General features: G+C 40.5%; 1 protein-coding gene across 4 annotated transcripts in view; it reads left to right on the forward strand.

Annotated features, from left to right (window-relative positions):
* The first annotated feature begins 677 nt into the window (after positions 1 to 677).
* Positions 678 to 18,617, forward strand: part of ZBTB44 (zinc finger and BTB domain containing 44) — a 45,468-nt gene continuing 27,528 nt past the window's right edge. For 3 of the 4 annotated variants that reach the window (XM_081122560.1, XM_081122561.1, XM_081122562.1), the window contains exon 1: positions 1,096 to 1,187. The gene's annotated coding sequence lies outside the window, so the exon portion shown is untranslated. Of the gene's footprint in view, positions 1,188 to 18,617 lie in introns of all 4 variants that reach the window. The other variant, XM_081122563.1, reaches the window with a different exon arrangement.

Genomic DNA, 18,617 nt, shown 5'->3' on the forward strand with positions numbered 1-18,617 from the left:
GGACGGGCCCGGGCCTCGGCTTTCCCCTGTCGTTTCAGGGCCACACTCTCGCCAGGCCGCCCACGGGAGCGCTGGATAACCTCGGGGCCCTGAAAGGATGCCGGGGGTGCAATGGGGGGCCCCGGGCCGGGGAGGAACCCCCACCTGTCCGGGCTTCCCCCGGCAGGCCGCGCAGTTTCCAAGTGTGAATGGGGGCGGGTCGCCAGCCAACCGCCCCGCCGACAGGGTCGGGGCCACTCGGGTTTCAGTCCCGCTGCAGAAACCGCTTGAGAAAACAGGAGTTTCTTTCGTTTTTAGTTCAAAAGGGGGTGGGGGGGGAAATGCAATAAGCGTGAACCCAGAAACGCTTCTGTCAGTGCAGGCGGGGCGCGGGCCGGGGAACAGCGGGAGGAGGGCGGGCGGGCGGCCGGCCCGATGCGCGCGCAGTAACCCGCCCGCGCGCACGACGCCGCCGCGGCGCCCAGGCCCGGGGGGAGCGGCCCCGCCGCCCGCGGCTCAAGTCCCGCCGCCCGCCAGCCGCTCCTTCCGCGCTTGCGCCAAAACTGTGGCGTGTTTTTTTCCTCCCCCACCCCCGCCACACCCCACCCCCGTCGCGCCCCGCCCCGGAGCTCGCTCGCCCCGCCCACTTCCCCTCCCCTTCGCCAGCCCTGCCGCCCGCGCGGAGCATTGTGGGACACAAACAAAGTGCCCCCAAACAGGCTGGAGTGAGCCGAGCGGCAACGGCGGCGGCGCCGTCCCGCACGCGCGCGGCGGCGGCTCCCTCCCAACCTCCCCTCCCCTCCCCTCGGCCCCTTCCCCTTCCCCCCCCACGCCAGGAGAACGCGAGCCGTCGCCGCGCTCCCCGAACCGCCGCCTGCCTTCGGCCAACCGCCCCCAACGGCCGTCCCCTCGCTCCTCCCCTTCGGTTCCTCCGAGCGCCGCGGGCGCTTCCCTGCCGCCGCCTCGCACTCTCCCCGCTCGCGGCACGTTGCTGCCGCGCGCCGCCATGCCCCGGCCCCGGGCTGTCCACGGGCCTAGGCGCCGCGGCCCGAGGTAGGGTCCCCTCAGCCTCCCGGGGGAGGAGAGAGGCGGCGAGCCGCGCGCTCCGCCCCCTCCCCCCGGGCTGTCGCCGCCGCCGCCGCCTCGCCGCCTCAGCTGGCGGGAGGAGGAGGAGCACCAGGCCTCCGGCCCCGCGCCGCCGCCCGCAGGTAACGGGGAGGGGGAGGCGAACGCGCGCCCGGCGCGGGCTGGGGCCGCGGCCCCCCGCCGCTTGTCGCCTGTGCCCTCGGGGTGCTTCAGCCCAGGGGCTGACACTGCGCGTCCCCCACCTGGGCGCTGGACGGAAGGGAACGCCTGGTCTTGGTCACCCCCATCTGCTCCGGGGACACCCCACAGGGTCCCCTCAGCGGCGTTTAGTCCTTCGGGGAGGCGACCGGCCTCGGGCCCCGCAGCTGAGGAGACCTCGCCCGGGTCTTGCCCGGGCCGCCCGCCGTTTGCACGCCCGTCTGCCCAGCGCCTGACCCGGGCGGCGGAGGCGCGACGTCCTCACCTGGGCGCGGCGGGGAGCCCCGGACTGACGGCCGCCCCCCGCCCCCCCGTCCCCGCTCCCCGACCCCCTGCTGCGTTTTCTCTGCTGCTGGAAGGACAAGGAGTGGCGCTTCTTCAAGAAAAAAACGCAGCCACCTGGTTTTCGCCCCTACCTGAGGCTCCGCCGGCGCCCGGGCGGTTCCTGCTGCCCGAGGAGGAAGGGGACCCTGACGTGCGGGGATGAGGACCCCGGCGCTGATGGGGAGCGCGCACCCTCGCGAGGGGCAGGAGTCGGAGCCAGCGTCTAGGGGAAAGCCCAGTAATTGTGTGCCTCACTGGAACTTATTTAGGAAAATGAAGGCAGAAATTTAAAAATTTTTTCGGCTCCTAGGTAGCTGAGTAGATCGGTTTGTTGCGGTTCGGAAGAAAATTCCCTTTAAGTTCCACTTAACTTCCTTACTAGGCTAATACCAGACCTGCAGTTTGCCCAGGTAGAGATTTTTATGGTTTTCCTACGGTGGTCGAGGGTTCCCGCTGGAACTGGATTAAACGATAGTGTATAAATCTTCCTTTCCCCCGTTACCTCACATGGACCGCCCGTGGGCGTTTGATTCGCCGACGTTTCTTACCGTGGAAGGTGCAAATAGTGAAAGGAATGGGTGCTTACCGCCTTGTATTTTAGGATGATTGCAATTCATTAATTATGAAAAACGTTTGCTTGCTTTATGCAGTGCTGCTGGGCATTTTATATACGTGATCTTATTTAACTCTCGGAACAACCTAACAATTTAGATATTATTGCTTGAGTTTTATAGATGAGACACAAACTTGAGTGATACTAAGTAACTTGCCTTAGGCCATGCACCTAGTCAAGTAACAGGTGAGATTTGTGCCCAGATGTGATTCCAGCGCAGGTGTATTTCTGCTGCACCCTTCAGTGTAGGTGCACTTTAGTCTTCTGGAAGTTGAGGAAAAAATACAATGAACACTCCACTATCTAGATTCAGTGGTTAATACTTTGCCATATTGTTCCCTCTCTTCTCCCTTTTTGTATGTCTGGGTGTGTGCTGCCATTGGAGAGCAAGTTGCAAACATCTTGACGCTCAGATGTTCCAGCACACGTGTCCAAAAAGCAAGCACATTCTCCTACTAACCCCAGTTATCATAGGTGAACTTCCTTAGTATTCGTTGGGAACCGCCTGCAGCCCCCAGCTGTATTCAGTCAAGATTTGTGTATTGCATTTGGTGATTATGCCTTTTTAAAAAGATGAATACAACCTGCCGGCGTGACTCAGCGGTTGAGCATCTGTGTATGATCCAGGAGATTGAGGTTCCTTTCCCTGTCCCCGCACCTGCCGGGGTTGAGGGCTCAGTCCCCAGCAGGGGGCGTGCAGGAGGCAATGGATCAATGACTTTCATCATTGATGTTTCTATCTCTCCCCCTCCCTTCCTCTCTCTGAAATCAATAAAAAAAGTGTGTGTGTGTGTGTGTGTGTATATAAAAGAATAATACCAATATTTTTTGACAGCTGACCAAACTGATTGTTTTATAGAATGCTCCCACATTCTGGACTTGTCTGTTTCTCACAGTATTATTTAATTTACTCCTCTCTCCCACTGAATTATCTGTTACTGGAAGTTAGGTCTAAAGAAAAGCTTGATTAGCTTAAACTTACTTTGGCAACAATATTTAATAGGTGAGGCTATGTACTTCCTGTTGCATCTAGAAGACAGGTACATAGTATCAGTGATGCTAAGTGTGAGCCCTTGATTAAAGTGGGGACTACAGATATATTACAAAAGTGTGGTTTACCTGTTTGTTCCTTGAAGGTGATCTTGAGGTAGTACTTTAACAACACGCAAATACCCTGTTTCGGACTACCTTTTGCTTGCTGATTTTAGCACCCATTGGTGACTCTATGTCAGTTATTTCACTGGAGATTTTCTGTAAGGAAGATTTTCTTCATTAACCCGGGGTGAACTAAAGTTCCTCCTAGAAATACAGAGCAAAAGTTTAATCTCTTTCATTATCAATATTCAGTGTAAAGAGCTAGGGAAATAGTCACCCCCAATGGTGGCAAAGGAAATTTTTTTTTATGCGAAAGTACTACTGGGTGCATGAGTTTTAATTTATTCATTTTTTGGTAACCATTACAATCAGTTTTTTTTTTGGTGATGAGATAGGGCCCCTTTCAAGCTGGCTCCTATGTCTTCTTAACACTCCATCTCTCCATCAGTTTTGGGGCCCTTTTGACACAAATCATCCCAGGCTTGCCTTGTTACTTTCTTTGTTCCAGCTCTGGAATGGGCTGTTTATCTCAGGAGTCTTGGTTCTTTTGGTGAGAAATGGTGTGTAGAAATCAAGATCTAGATGTTTGGCATATTCTTTGCTACTTGAGTGTCAGTGCTTTTAGGCTCTTTTAGAGGAAAGAACTAAAATTGGTTTTTTACTTGCTTGTATAATCATAAGTTCATAGTGATATATCCCAATTTAACAAAGCAGACTTTTCCTTAACTTCTTTGATTCTATAATTGTCTCTTTTGCCTTAAATGAAAGTCTTGGTGCCTAATAAAATTAACATACTTGCTTTATCCTGCTATGTGTACATAAAATCATTTCAAAATTACCATACCAATATTATTACTATCAATAAACTTCTGAGTAAAGTTTAAGATTTTTATTTTTTTTTTACATTTTTGTCCTTAGAATTATAAGAAGGATGTAGACTCAGAGTATTTACTGTGTTCAGAAGTCACTTGAAAATACTTTTCTCTGTTTGGTATTGCTACCAAATGATATGGTTCGTTGGTTTCATTTTTTATTTTAGGGTGATTTTTATTTTATTTTTGAATATGTAAAATATGTCCGTGGTTCAAAGGTCAAAATAATGTAGAAGTATGCCTAAAGAAGCCTCACCCAAATTAGTTCATAAGATGAAGTATGTTTACCTTCGCTATAAGTTTTAAAAGATTCTATATTGTCATATATCTTAACTGCAGAAAAATTAGCAGTGGACAAAGTGTGTTACTTACTTGAAGCTCTGCAGGAGCACTGCTTTTAAATTTTGCAGTTAGATTCTGATTCCTCTGACAAAGAAAAAGCACTAAGACTAATCTTTAGAGGGAGCAAAGAAGTAGACTTCAAGCTTGTTTTTTTACAAATTTTTCTTGAAAATCATGTCTTTAAAGAGGCATGTAGTTGGTAGAAGTTTTATGAATACGTCTTATGTATGCCACACAACAAAACTGGCATATACATATGCTGTCTGCAAATATAAAAGGCATTTGGACAGGTGATCAGTGAAGATAGGACATTTTGTTTGCATTGGGCAAAAAAAATAATTAATTGATTATAGAGAGAGATAAACATTAATTTGTTCCAGTTATTTATGCATTCATTGATTGATACTTATATGTGCCCTGACCAGAATCAAACCCACACCTTGGTGTATTGGGATGACACTCTAACCCGCTGAGCTGCCCAGTCAGGGCTGGATTGGGCAGAATTTGTTGGAAATTACGGTTATGTCTTCAAATGGGGGTTTAAGAGGGAGGAGCAATGGTTGTCTAAAGTAGACAGCACAATTAGGTAGTTTATTGGCTGCCTGTCACCAGGTGCTAAAAAACAAAACGTGTGTTTTTCTGTGTGCACTACCATTGCATTTGGTAAGAGAAAGGGTATCTATTTCCCTTAGGAAGTCCAGGGAGAAAATGAAGAATGTATGTGCTTCGGACCCATTCACCCTCGTTCTGTCTTTAATCTTAGTAAAAATAGACTGCCCAAGATTATTAGAACACAGGTAATGAGAGAAAAAAAAGACCCCAAACAGGAGCATAGGTCTATATACAGCTAGACCCTTTGTGGTAGGTCGAGTGGACTAAATACGATGATGATGATGACAATGACGACGATTACTAACTTTTGTTGAGCCCTTTTTAAAAAGCCAGCGCTGTGCTAAACATTTTATACATCATGTCATTTAAATCTCACATTAACCCATTGATATGTTGCTAGTATCTTATTTAGCAAGTAAGGAGCATGCTCAATATCCAGGTTTCAAACCCACATCTGTTAGTCTTCAGAGTTAGCTCTTAACTACTTTGCTGTAGCTGACAACTAAAAATAACACGTCATAAAAGTGAATGTATTTTCATTTACCACGAATTAAAGAAACTACATGACTGATTTTTGTCCTGTAGCAACACTGAAGATTGCCTGCCAGGAGCCCCACGTGCTCATCATGTCTGTTATATCAGACCTAATGGGCATTTAAAAAGTAGTTAAAACATCAGAAATCAAGTTGAATTGACGGATGGATGGGTATATGATAAAACAAGTATGGTAGAATGTTAATGGTAGAATCTAGGTCTGGCTATTTAGGCATTAACCTGTAAAATTCTTTAAATTTGCTGTATCTGAAAGTTTTCAGAATAAAGTGTTGGAGTGATTAAAAATATACTCTTACTATAAAACATTGACATTTGTATAAAAACCAATAATATGTTCTCCTCTGTGTTTACAGTGATCTTAGACTTTTATAGTAAGTCTCCCTGACCTTGTAAAGGATACAACTTTTGTCACTGAAAATGGTCAAGCATCAGACCATTGTAAAGGGGTTTCCTTTATTAGTTAGGAGTTCCTAATTAGATAGGTTCCTTCCAACTATCATTTTTAAATATTTTAATAAATATTACACAGAAGGGATGTGTGTGTGTTTTCACTGTTGTTTTCTGGTATTTTGTAAACTGCTATTGAGCATGCTCTTTATACAAGCTTTATGGGCTGTTTTGACTTTAAATGCCACCACATTCATGACTGAAACAGTTTTCATGTACCTCAAAACAATTGCTTGAAATTTCTCTCCTGTTAAGCCAAAAGGTACATTAGTTCTTTTTTGTTTTTTTTTTATTATTAAATATGTTGCGGTGATACTGGTTTTCTTTGTTCTTTATATTAGAAGTACTTCACCCCATTTTAGGCAGTGAGCCAGATATCTCTAGATTCTTAGTCACCAGATCTAAAATAATGATTGTATATCTGCCTTTGAAAATATAAAGATACATTAGATTTATATTACACTTCTGCTTGAAGGGCACATTGAGTATTGCATTAATTTCTTCACTAACATTATTATTAGTGCCAAGGGTGACCTTAGCCAGCACATTTTTACATAACTGATCCTGGAATAAATCACTGACTTGTATCATCCTCATATTTCACAGTGATAATTCTCTCTTATAAGAGTGAAAATTGGTGGATGAAACATTAATATCGCACTCTTCTTGGAGAACATCTTCCTAGTCTCCACACTGAATGTTCTTCCATTTTAATAATTTTCTTATAGCTTTAAAAAATACCTTAAAGTTACAAATGTTTGATACCCAGTAGTTTTCAATTTTAATAGTCTATGTTGCTGTCTTTCTACAGGTATTAAATGGTATATTTCTTTATGTTGGCGTGATTTGCTGTTCATTTGGTTGGATAGTTTCGATGCGTTCAGCATAACTACAAACATCTTGGGGAGAGCATATAACCTAGACCATGAATCTCTGGAATTAGGATTTTGTGGAACTACTTACCCTGATTTCTGAAGCAACTTCAGATAATTCATTTTTTAAATGATGTTTCTCTTTAATTCAGTTCTTAATTGCTAAGTATTTGATCCTAGCCTACTCTTAATAAAAAAGCACATTCAATACTACCCACTGTTAAATATTTTATTTGTGCTTTTTGATAAAATTAGGAAATTCTTGCCCAAACAAAAGAAAATGAAAGGGTTTTCAGATACTCAGGCATACTTACTTTGCTTCCATTTCATTTTTCTCTTTTACTGGGGGTTACTGTTTTTTTCACCCACTTTTACCTTTTTCTCATTTTTACATGTTGACTCTCTGGGTTTTACTTTTTCCTTGGCTCTTTGCTTTTCTTCCATTTTGCTTTGGATTTTCCAATGTGCGCATTTTCTTTTTGTGGCTTTCCATTACTGTATGAGGACAGTGTCTTTATCTGTGGTGTCTTTTATGTGCTGTATAAAACTATACAAACCAAACGTCTATGAGAATTATTTTTATATACAGGAATCACTGCCTCTCTGATTTTATTTAATATGTGAAAAGCACTTTTTTTTTAATGCCTAATACATATTAAGTACTATATAAGCACTATTAATGATTGTTATAATTTTTTAGAAACTGATCCAAAGCCACTACATTCTTTTGACAGTTTATTGAGATAGAACTCAAAAACCATAGATTATTGCCACTACAAATTTGTGGTCTTTGGATTCAATTGGGTTTTCATTGCCTCCTGGCCATCCTTTTCTCCACACGTATTTCTCATGTTTCATTTTCCTCAAAATTGTACTTTATCTTGTTTCTTTTCAACCATCTACCTCTACCTATAATTTCAAAGCTATCAGACAAGAACTTGTACTGCTTCTTACCACCCATCTCTAAACTTAAGTGTAACTACACCCTTCCTTTTCTTTCCTGTCATGGGTCTCCTTCTGTTCACGGCCAATTCTTTCCCTCGCACACTGAATCCAACTCCTTTCTACCTACCCAGAGTTATGCTATCAGTTATCATCTGTTCCTGTATCTTTAACATTTCTTTCTTCTCCAAGTCTTTTTCCAGCAACAATCAAAACATTCTTTATATGCTTTACCACAATTTAAAAACCATCTGGTGGGGAGCAGGGAATGTCTAGTTTCTCCCCATTTTATAAAAATACTAGTAACCTCCCTTGAACCCTTATTTTCCTCCACTAACCTCTTTCTCTATCTTTAGAACCAAACTTCTTACGATTGAATTGTCTATACTCACAAGTTTCACTTCCTCATTTCTTCATACTCTTTGTCTTTTGCAATCTAGCATCAAACTCTGCTACCTCTTCCTTGTGTGCTCTTATAAGGTCATCGGTGACTCCGGTGGCTAAATTAAATAGACTTTGGTTTGTATCTTATTTGACCTTTCAGTAGCATTTGACACTCCTTGAAACACTCTGCGTTCAGGTTCTGAAACATTCTACCGTCCTGCTCATTCTGTGTATCTCTCTCCCAGGTTTTCCTTCTGCCCCCCCTCCCTCATTCCTTTTTTCCTTGATCAGTCTGGCTATTGTGAGTAATGCTCCTATGTACATTGGTGTACAAATAGACATTCATGTGCCTATTTTCAATTCTTTGGTATATATACCCAGAAGTAGAATTACTGAATCATGGTAATTATATTTTTTGTTTTGTTTTGTTTCCATTGCTTTTCAGAGAAGGGGAGGGAGGGAGGGAGGGAGGGAGGGAGGGAGGGAGGGAGGGAGGGAGGGAGGGAGGGAGGGAGAGATCTTGACAGTTTGCCTCCCTCGCCTGCCTCTACTAGGGGTAGAGAGCAAACCCACTCAAAGTACATGCCCTTGACCTGACCAGGAATCAAACCCGTAACCCTTTGGTGTGCAGGCTGACGCTCCAACCACTGAGCAACACCAGCCAGGGCATTAATTCTGTTTTAATTTTGTGAAGAACCAGCATACTGTTCTCCATAGTTTCAACACTCGCATTTCCATCAGCAGTGCACAGGGATTCATTTCTCCACATCCTTGCTCACACTTGTTATAGTGTGTGGGGGTTTTTTAATAGTAGCTGTCCTAACTAGTGGAGTGGGATAGGGTGGATAGGGTGTGGTGGTAGGCCATTGATTTTCAGACCTTTTCATTCATTCATTCATGTGTGTGTGTGTGTGTGTGTGTGTAAACACTTTAAGTACTGCTTTAGCTGCATTTTTTAAATCCTCACCTGAAAATATAGTTTTTGGGTGTGTTTTTTTAATTGATTTTAGAGAGGAAGGGAGAAAAAGAGAGAGAAACATCAATAGGTTGCCTCCCATACGGGCCCCGACTGGGGATCTAAGCCAAATCCTAGGTATGTGCCCCGACTAGGAATAGACCCCAGAGCCTTTTGGTGCATGGGACCGTGCTCCAACCGAGTCACCCGGCCAGAGCAGTAATGTATTTTCAGTACAACTCAGTTAAAAATACTTTCCAATATCCCTTCATCAGCCTGTGGATTATTTAGAAGTGTATTTTATTTAAAATATTTGGAGTTTTCTTGATAACTCGAAATTTCTAATTAATTTCTAATTCTTTTATTGTGAGAAAACATATTCTTTATACATTCATTCCTTTAAAATTTATTAAGATTTGTCTTACGGCCCAAGCATATGGTCTGTCTTGGTGAACATACCATGTTGCACTTGAAAGGAATGTGTATTCTGTATTATAAATATCAATTAGGTCAAGGTGTTGTATTATTCAGATATGTCTTTACTGATTTTCCTTCTGCCCAATTCTATCAATCATTGAGAAGAGTATTTGAATCTTTAACTTATTCTGGATTGACTTTTTTCTTAATTCTCTCAGTGTTTGCTTCTTGTATTTTGAAGCTTTATTGTTAGGTACATGTACATTTATTGTTATAGACCTGGGTATCTCTTGTCCTGTTTTTTTACTTGAAGTCTGCTTTATCTGATACTAAACCAACACCAGCCTTCTTATACTTACTGTTTGCATGGTTTATCTTCTAACATACCTGTGTCTTTTTATTTAAAGTGGGTTTCTTATAAAGAGTGTATTCTTGGGCATGCTTTTTTTAATCCCAATCTCTGCCTTTTAGTTGATATGTGTAGTCCATTAAAATGTAATGTTTTAAATTTTACATTATCTTGAAAAGCAGACATGTATTAGTTTGCTAGGGCTGCTGTGACAAAGTACCACAAAGAGGGTGGCTTAAAGAGAAATTACTTGTCTTATAGCTCTGGAGGCTAGGAATCCGGACTCCAGGTGTTGGCAGGGTGGGTTCCTTATGAGGGAAGGAACCTGTGAGGGAAGGGTCTGTTTAGGTCTCTCTGCTTCTCAGAGTGCCTGGGCTTGTGGCAGCAGAACTCCAGTCTTCCCGTGGCATTCTCCCTGTGTGCAAGTCTGTCTCCTAATTCCCCTTTTATGTAAGGATATCCTAATTACCTCAGTTTAACTTGATTACCTAAGTAAAAAGCCTGTTTCCAAATAAGGCAACATTTTCAGGTACTAAGTGGAGGCTAGCACTCCAGCATATCTTTTAGGGGGAACACGGTTCAGTCCATACCAAGACACATTTAGGGTTGACAACAGTCTGTTGGGAGAACCCACTGTAAACTTGTGTGAATACTTTAAAATATACACAGTGGAACTCTTCAGTGCTTGGTGTGAACACTTAAAAACTCTTTAGGGAAAAAGATTTTAAATGGTAACTGACTAAAACTGACTTGAATTTGACTTGTTCATGTGAAGGATCCAAAGAATGACTAAGATATGCCCTTTCTTCAAGTTTTCTTTCTATTAATAATTATTTCATGTTAATAGCTGACATCCCTTAAGTACTGTGATTGAATTCTTATAAATGGTAGCATCATGGTGGAGTGGGAGAAGGGACTGGGAATTTGAAATTTTTAGTCAGACCTCTGTTCAAATCCAGGTTTTATTATTTATAGGTCTGTGGGCAAATTAATTTAACCTTCTGTTTCCTCATTAATAACTGGATTTTTAAAATCTTTTTTTCTCAGAATTGTGAGTCCAGAGTGACATAAAGACATTCAATATATATTAACTTATTTTCCCTTGATATAGAAATTAACAATCAGCATGGCTCTATAGCTACCAGCAATGAGAGGACATTATAATAGTTTAATGTTACTGCTTTAATTGAGTTATTGTTTAACTAATTTTTCTTACCTGGAGGTAAATCTTAGTCTCTCTTCTCAGAGTTCTAAACTAGAAAGAACTTCTTTATGTAGTAAAATAGTTGAAATCTTTATTTGATTGGAAATAGGCTAGTTATAAAAGTAAATTATTTTTTAATAACTCAGATATAGTAACCCATTTGGAATGCTTCCTGAAAACTTAATAAACACTTAAGGAAGACCCTTGGAAAGTAAACCATCATCAAATAAAGATCGCATACACTTTTATTAGTGTCTAGAGTAAGTAGAAGTGTGTTCTGAAAAATGAGTACTCATGTGAATCCATTCTAAAAAGTGTGGTTCCTTTCATGAAAAGCATATAGATATTTGTTCTGGCTTAGATTGACAACAGAGTGACAGGTTTTCTTAGAACAAAATTTAAAATATTTGGTACTGTAATATTTGATTGCCATGGCCGGGATTTCTAGCACTATGTTGAATAAGAAAGGTGAAAGCAGGCATCCCTGTCCTGGGAAGCACCTTTAGTTTTCCCTTTGAGTATGATGTTAACTGTGGGTGTGTCATATATGGCCTATATTTATGTGGATGTATTTCTCCTCTACTCCCACTTTGCTGAGAGTTTTAATCATAAATGGTGCTGGATTTTGTCGAATGCTTTTTCTGCATCTATTGAGACGATCATGTGATTTTTATTCATTTTGTTGTAGGTGGTGATCACATTAGAAAATGTAATTTTTTTGAAAAATATGTTGTGTTAACATGTAATGGGCTTATTTTTTAATAAATCCGTTTTCACATTTCTAAATTTTAATTCATAATATGGTAACAATTAGTAGACATTGTTGACATAAACAAAAGTTGTTCGGGATTCCCAGTAAGTTTTAAGAGTATAAAGGGGTCCTTAGACTAAAGACTTTGAAACCTTGCCATCTAATGTTGCTGTTCCTCTAACCACATACTCAGACGTTTGTCCATTTCACGAGTCTTTTTTCCTTTCCTTGTCATTTGCTTGTTATCTTCATATGTTGCAGGATTTGCTGTGGATATTTCAGAATCATACTATTCAATGATTTATCCCGTTCATGGGGCAAATTCATTCTTTCTCATTGTTTATTAATATATTTAGTTCTGTGTTTTATTTTAACCATAATTACCTCTGTTTAACACTTTTAGCATTCTTACAATTTTTAAGCTTATTGATTATGCTGGATTTAATAATATCTATAACCACCTCAAAACAAATCACAGAGAGAGCAAACTAATGAAGACTAGAGAAAGACTAAATCACCTTGAAAGACCATTATTGTCATCTGTTGGTGGTGGACATAACCCTCTTCTCTGGAGAATGACTTTGATTTATCAATAAATATTCATAGGTAGGGAAGTATCTAATTTTTCTAAATTTGCCTGTGAAGGGAGAGTAGCTAAGGGAAGATTTCCAGGTTTTGAAAGGAAGTGAGAGATGGTGAATCAAAAATGAGTACCAGATTTTAAGCTCCAGGTGGCTGGGCAATTGAAAGCCATTAATAGAATTAGAAATTCTGCAGTGGAGTATAGTTGAGAAGAAAGAATTTGAGTTTATTTTCAGATGGTTAATTTGAAAGATAGCAAACACATTCAGATGGAATTGTCTAGCACACTAGCTAGTCATTAGAGGCCCAGAATTAAAGTTCAGGAAGGACAGTGGGGTTAGAGATTAGAGATGAACTCAGCCAGAGGTGATAGAGTCTGAGATCTGTCAATAAGTATACTTCATCTATTACTCAGTACTGTATCATATTCTTGTATGTACTGTATGCTAGGCACTGGGCACTTGCCATATACAGACACTCCCTCACTTACATGACTGACTTAAAATTTTTCAACTTTGTGATGGTGTGAACATGATACGCATTCAGTAGAAACCATACTTTGAATTTTGATCTTTTCCTGAGCTAATGATAATGCAGTATGATACTCACGGGATGTGGGTGGTTTTTCTAGGTTGTTTTGCAGCAAATACTTGAGCTAAACAGCTAAGACTCGGCTTTTAAAGTTCTGGCCCAGTAGCAATTTCTTTTTTTCAAACATCATTTTGTTATAGAATTTGCTTGACTTTCTGTCATTTTGACAATTTAGAAAGGTATTTAACAAGTCATAACCTTTCCCATCCCAATCTGTTTACTTTTATTTGTATAAAAGCAGCTTGTCACTTTCAGGATAGTTGATTACTATTTTGAATAGATTGAGTATGAGTTACAGAAACAGTAAGATACATTTTATTGTAATGAGAGCAATTGTTTCTGTATGGAAACAGACTTATTCTTCCACTATTGTCAGATCAGTGGAAAGAATGCTTGTCATAATTTAGGAATACTGGCTCCAGGTCCTGTTTTTAACGGATTTTTGTACAAAGCAGTGGACTTTAAGAATCAGGTAAACTGGACCTCACTCCCGTCTTCCATTAAGTTACTGACTTGGTTAACCTTTCTAGGCTTTTTATAGCACAGTATCTAGCACCTGATAAGTGTGTGTTGCACTAAACTTCTCTTAAACTCTAAAATACTCTCCTAGTATTTCTTTCAGCTTCAAAAATTCAAATTCTTTTATTCTATTTCTGAGGGTTTTTCCCAGTTGCAGGGGGGGAAATTTTGCCTCTTTACAGTCTTTTCTTCCATCCTTTATCTCTTTAACCCCTAAGATAGTGTTCAAACCATGAATAATAATATCTATAGTATAAGAGAATGAACACTCTCAATCTGAGTCATACCTCACAGTCTGACATACGGTTCCTCTGGAGACACTTAATACAGTATTGTCTATCAAAACACAATATTTTTCCATACTTGTCTATATCTTCAAAGACCTAATTCCCAAAGTTGCAATAGGAGGAAGTCCTGTTCTTGAACAACTTTAGTCAGAGCTCTCAAAGGAGCAGATCTTACTAGAGGTTTTGTGATTGGTATTTTTTTACCAGTTTTGAGTTAAAGCTAGAGCTTAAAGAACAGGGCTTCCAAAGCTTAATTGCCACAACTTACTGTAAAGAACAATTACTAATGTACACTACCATGATTAGCTGTGGCAACTATAGATTATTGAAGTACTTGTCATTGTTATAATTACCTCAGTTTCATTTTATCCATGAATACATTTATAATGAGAAGGATGAGTGAGCAAGTGTGAGTTGTACATCCATATTGCTTATGAGCAAGAATGATAGTGAAAAATTTGCAGTAATGTAATATACAATGTAATTCAATAAATTTTACCTACATATTTGCTGCCTTTTAAATATCTGTGGGCTAGAGAATCAGAAGAAAATCAAGATTCCTTCTCAGTATCAAAGCTCAATTTTTTTTTATTTCAGAGCGAGAAAGTGAGAGAGAGAGAAACATCGATGTGAGAGAGAGACATCGATCGGTTGCCTCCCATATATGCGCCAACCAGGGATCGAACCTGCAACCTGAGTGTGAGCCCTGACTGGGAATTGAACCAGCGCGACCTTTTGGGGCACTGGACGACGCTCAGCCAACTTGGCCACACTGGCCAGGGCTCCTTCATATTTTATTTGATCACCCAAAAATGCCATTTGTATTGGAAAGGCAGGATAAATTCTTTATTCTTTCCAATTTTCAAAAAATAATTGCTTGGTTCAGTAGCATCTTTTTTTTAAAAAGTTTTTTACTTTTTTTTTTTATTAGTTTCAGGTGCACAGCATAGTAGTTAGACAGTCATATACTTTATAAAGTGTCCTCCCTAATGTTTGCAGCATCCGAGTGGCACTGTACATAGTTATTCCAATGTTATTGACTCTATTTCCTATTCCGTACTTTACATCTCCATGACTGTTTTGTAACTACCAATCTGTACTTCCCAGTCCCTTCACCTTTTTCACCCAGTCCCTTAACCCGCCTCCCCTCTGGCAAGTACCATTTTTTAAAGTTGACAGATTAGCTTTTTCTTTTATTTCTAGTATCATGTGAACTCTTTACTTGAAACACACGTCATGTGTTTCAGTTTATTGTTCCATTTTTGGCCACTTGGAGCCTCTTTAAATTGACTTGAGTTTTGACACTCTTCCTAAGAATCTGACAGCCACCTTGCGAGATCTCCGTTAAGATGTTCCTGGTGGACGTTTAGTGGCTCAGAAGTGTAATCAGCCATTTCTCTAAGGACTCATGGTTCCTTTTAGTGGGAAATGGAATTCGAAAGCCAGTCTGGGTGCTAGGGATATTTATTGCTGAAGATTAACTCCATTTTGAGTTCATGCTGATGCTTTCAATTCAAATTCAAGACTATTAAATTTAAATTTCAACTTTTTCACTTTTTAAACCACTGACAATGAATAGGTACAGGCATTTTAGATAACCAAATTAGGTAGAAATTCCATGGCGTATATTTGCCCATTTACATATTTTATTGACTTTTTTGTGTGTGTTATGCTCAGTACTGGACAGGATCAAAAGGTAAATTAGGCACCATGAAGTGTTTTCACTGAATCCTTTGTTCTGCCTGCTCTAAGCTGCTTACAACTTGCATTTCTGCCCCTCTTCCCCAAACATTCTTCAGATGTCTTCAGCTCCAACTTCGAACAGAATGAAATTTATCAGAATATTTCTTTCCATTCATCATTAATCTCTACCAAAATCGGTTCTTCCTCTTGTTCTCTATCTTGTTTCGTGTAAGCACCGTGGACTTGGTCATCCGAGTTGGAGACCTAGAGTCAGATTCTTCTCTCCTAGCTGCTCCCCCACCCCATCCCCAGTACACAGCCATGCTCATGGGTGTTACCTGCTGTTCTCGTTGTATTTTATCCTGCTTTTCCAATACAGATACTATCCTCACGGTCATCGTCTTGGTCCGGTTTTGTCATATACTTATACTGCTGTAATAGCCACCCTTAAACCTACCCACTATGTTGTCACCAAGATTATCTTTTTAAAATGTAGATAATAACTATACTACTCCCCAGGCTACTCATACCTATCGAGTAGGTCCTGGGTCCTTAGCATGGCATAAACATAAGTGGCCTTGAACAAAGTAGTAGTCTGAGTCTCAATTTCCTCTGTAAAATCAGAATATTATCCACCTCGTGTGAAATAATATCGAAAGCTCCTAGTGTTACATCTGCCACATAGGAGACAATCAGCTAGAACAAACAACATTTCCATCTGGGTATAGTCTTGCAGGTTTTTTAAACTCTGTATGTTCCTTTCCTTAACCTTCTCTGTCCTGGATTGGTTTTAGTTGGAATAGAGGGAGGGAATGAAATTATCTGAGTTCAATTTTAGCACATTAAAACCTTGTATCATTTGTAAAGTTAACGTCCAGTTTTGAGATGTGGCTGGGTATTTAAACATCCAAATTCTTATTAAATATCACATTTTCCCATCCAAATTGCTTTTAAGGTTAGCAGTCTCTCGTTACTTTCTCTTTAATCATCTTAGGCAGCTGCCTTACTTTATATGCTAAGAGCTACTACTACATTTTAATCACAGATCCTCTGATAATTTTTCTGAGCTAATCTTTATAGCAAAATATACATATTCAAGATGTGCTCTTGTCATATAAGAAATGGCATAGACATTTTGAGATTTGATCTCCATTTAATTTTCATTCACATTTTTGGGTACTAGTAACTAACATTTATTGAATGCTTGCTTATATATGCCAAGAACTGTGCTACTTTAATCCTCCTGACTAAGATTTAATGCCTCACTGGTAAATGGAAGCGTCGGAATTCAAAGTGTAAGGTTTATGTAACTAAAACCATTACTTCTAACAACTAGGCTAGATACCTTTTTTGGCAAAAATTTTTCAACCCAACTACAAAAATAAATCGTAGGGGCTTTTTTTCTCCTTAAAGTCTATATTGTTCAGCAACTACCACTTTGATAAGCATGTGTACTATCCCATAAGTAATCTGGAATCAAAGGGGTGGGAAGGAAACTATTTCTGAATTACTTACTAGTTCAAATTACAAACTATTACACAAGTACATCTTTATTACTCTTGAATGTTGCATAAATTCTACATTAGTAATTGGAATTAAGTAGTATTTATCTTTACTCGAGAATTTTAAATGAGCTCCAAATATATAACTGCACACATACATATTCATCTGCACAGGGGGAAAAAAATGAGATGTTTAACAGAATCATCTAATTTATGAAAATTTTAGGCTATACCTTCTGGCTTCTGAATGGATCATATTCTGTATGACTTTTCAAATAATGTAATTCATCCCCAGTTTTGCCACAATGTGCGATATTGTGGTGTTTCCAAATTATATTTGTGTAATTTTTTATTAATAGAGTGTATAATGAGACTAAGTTTCCATAGCTGTGTGTTGGGAGATTCATGTAATAAATACATGGCATATAAGGCATTTTTCAGTCTAACTTCATCTCTCTCTCACCCATACCTCCAGCTGTATCAGACTCTGTACTGTATGTGTAACATCGTATCGAGCAAGTCTGACTTACAGAAGGTGCTCAGAATTCATTTTACTCTGTCTCCCGCGTCACAGTCCTTTCCACTGTCCCCTTCAGTGTAGCCTGCAGGCTAGTTCTCCCTGCAGCTCCTTGAAGGGCAAGTCTTAGTAACTTTGCTGGTCACTTTCAGGAAATAAAAACATTGTTTTCAGGAACTTAATTCAGAGTTAAAGGTTTCCCTCCTTTCCCACCTCAGGCCACCTTACAGGCCTGCAGTGAAGAGTGAGGCTCTCCCTGCCTTTTTCTTTCTGGTTTTCTCCTCTGCGCTTCTATTCCTCTTCATTTGCTGACTACAGTTTCTGGCCCTTCCAGGACTAGGAGAGGCAAGAGCTGAGTAAGAAGAAAAGGGCTTGAATAGTAGTAATAGAGGCAACCAATGTTTATATAGCATTGTTTCTGTGCTAGGCACTGCTACAAGCCCTTTATATGTACTAGGCCAGTTAATCCTCAGAACTCTGAATAGGTTCTCTTGTCCCTATTTTACTGCTGCAGAAATTAAGGTACAATTAGTGACTTGCCTAAGGTCACAGGTATAAATGGCAGAACCAGGATGTAAATCTAGCATCTAGCTCCAAAATCCCTTCTCAGCCACTCCACTATATTGCTTTTATATACTGTTGGGAGGTGGTAAGCACACTTCCTAGTCTTGAGCAGAGTTTAAGTCAGACTCATACCCTTTAGATTTTTTTAAAGCGTGATACATTTTCTATAGACCTGAGACAGAGAGCTAACATGCCCCAACCCCTTTCCCTGGCAGGGGTCTAAGAGGGTATGGGATAGGGTTTGGAACTCACAACACACTGATCATTCTCCACAAAAATTCTTTTCTAATCTTTAACTCTCTGAACCTTGAAAGTGGGTGGAACTCAAGGTTGAAAAGTAGTTTTCCACTAACTTCTTGCATAGGTGGTCGTGCA

The sequence above is a fragment of the Miniopterus schreibersii genome, assembly GCF_964146895.1.
Source record: "Miniopterus schreibersii genome assembly, chromosome: 20".
Taxonomy (NCBI): Eukaryota; Metazoa; Chordata; class Mammalia; order Chiroptera; family Miniopteridae; genus Miniopterus; species Miniopterus schreibersii.